The sequence below is a fragment of the Cupressus sempervirens genome, chromosome 7 (assembly GCF_028749045.1).
Source record: "Cupressus sempervirens isolate cs-2001-9-10 chromosome 7, ASM2874904v1, whole genome shotgun sequence".
In the NCBI taxonomy this organism is placed as follows: Eukaryota; Viridiplantae; Streptophyta; class Pinopsida; order Cupressales; family Cupressaceae; genus Cupressus; species Cupressus sempervirens.
The window spans coordinates 571,537,001-571,539,424 of NC_143124.1; positions in this window are offsets into that span (position 1 = coordinate 571,537,001).

The window sequence follows — 2,424 nt, forward strand, 5'->3', positions numbered from 1 at the left end:
AAGATGTCAGTACATGTTGAATGAATGGTGAAAAACCTTTCCTTCATTAATTATTATTTAAGATTGCCAATGTATACTAATTGCTGCCCTTTTTGTTCACAAGAGCTATGTCAATTATGTCAATATAAACTTTATGCAATGGAGATGTAATGGTATTGCTTCTACCAATGCAAATTGTTGTCATTTGTATGACTTTAATAACATGCAATATCTAATCCTTATTTATTGCTAATTGCGATACAATTGTATTAATATTGTTTCTAATATAATCCTTCAATGCTTGCAATCAAATCTAATTATTGCTTAAAGTGAGATTTGATGTTTCCAATTTGTTGATAGTCTTATGAAATTCTGGAAACGCTACTGTGTCTGATATGATTGAATAATTCTTGCAACAGGGGTGCTATGTAGTGCCTACCCCTAGATTGCATTTCTGTTATCATTGTCAAATTCTTTTAGGTTGATTTTATGCTTTGATTAGTTTTAGAGATACTAGATTTGTAATATTATAATATTATTTTATGACTTTGATTACAAATGTATCAGTTATTATTGCTTAGTTGATTTCATTCATGTGTTGTTAATAATATTTTGATGATCCTAGTTAGTAAATGTGGTTTCTTTTATAAAAATGTTAACATGATGTCTTTAATGATGATTATGTTGTATTGATAGAGATGCATTATTATATGTACGCATTTGATATTAGACTTGTGATTTTTATGATACTTACCCCATACTTGCATGTGTATGGTGCGCGTGTTTATTTTATCTTTCTGTGTGACGTGTTTGATGTGGTTAAGGGAGGGAGTCGTAGTCACCTGCTAGTCGGGATCTACACGATGAACCACTCCCCGCCATTGTCTGTTTAGTTTAGATATATTTATACATGTACATGCTCATCTTTTATGTAGGATGTAGGTACCGGGCATCGACTTCCCTGAATTGCTAGGATGAGCATGCCCTATTACAAATACTCAAATGGTGAGAATGGGAAGATAATGATCAAGTCCAATCCTAGCCATAAGCCTATAATACTTGTCCTGCAAGGAGGACTCGTAACAGACTGTCTACCTTTTCTAAACCCGTGAGTATTTTGTGTGTATGTTGTTTTGTGAGTCTTTGATGAATTTCTATTAATTAAGTCTAATTAAAAGATTAAATTAATGATTTAATTTAATGAAGATAATTATGACATTTTAATAATTAATTTTATTTAATTAATTGAGAAATTAATTAAATATAAAGAATTGAATTGGAAGATAAAAGCTATAAGATTAAATTTAGAACGGGATAATATTTATTTAATTTAATAATAATATATTTAGAGTTCATTTTTAAATAAATGCTAAATATTATTTTTATTTAAGTTAATAAATATTTATCAAATTAAACGTTCAAAAATAAATTTAAAAATAAAAAGATATTAAATTATGAATATGTTTTAAGTTCGCATGAATGAGTTTAAAATATAAGAAATTAATTAAAAGATAAAATATGTGCACATGATTAAGATATTTTAATAAAGTGCGCATGAGATTAAAGTTATAAATTTATTAAAGTAAAGTAAAGTGGAAAGTTAAATAAAGTAATTTAATGATTCACTTAACGTGCATGAAAGGAATAATAAAAGAATATCTTAATTAAAAAGAAAATTAATTATGCATGAATGAATTAATTAAATAAAATTATTCTAATTTAGAAGTGGTGGTGACAGAAACCCTAAAAGGTAATTAGATTCTATATTAGAGTGTTTTGGGTCATTATTGCACACACAGGTTTGAGGGAACACACTTTTGGAAGGGGAACAAAGAAATCTTTGGAAGCTTTGAAGGGTTTGGATTAGCAAGGGTTTCACCAAATTGTTAGCATCAGATCAAGGTAGGGTTTGTGAACCATTGTAGAAATACTTTTGGATCTCTATCTTCTTCGTGCTTGTTGAAAATTGTTTCTCAAATTTTGTTGTCTGAATCTTGCCATCCTTCGTTCTGGATCTTTTGCTATTCAATTTCATCTGTGAATCTCGGATTGAAACAACTATTTAGAAAATCTCGTTTCTACAATTGAAAGAAATTAGTATCAAATCGAGATTTGGGTTTGAGTTAAATTTGGAAGTTAGAAATTTAATCTAGGGAGGAATTGAGATTTTAAAAAAAAGAAAATTTTGAATTAGAAATTCGAATAATTAAACTTAGTTTTCCTATTATATATATATATATATATATATATATATATATATATATATATATATATATATATAATTGTGGAGTTTGTTTTAAAATGAGTATCATATATTTTAATAAAATAAAAATTGTAATTTATAAATTTATAAAACTCCTCTTAAACTTCATATATAATAATTTTATAAAATATATATATATATATAGCAATTGTATTAAAATTTAAATGAACTTAAATTAAGAA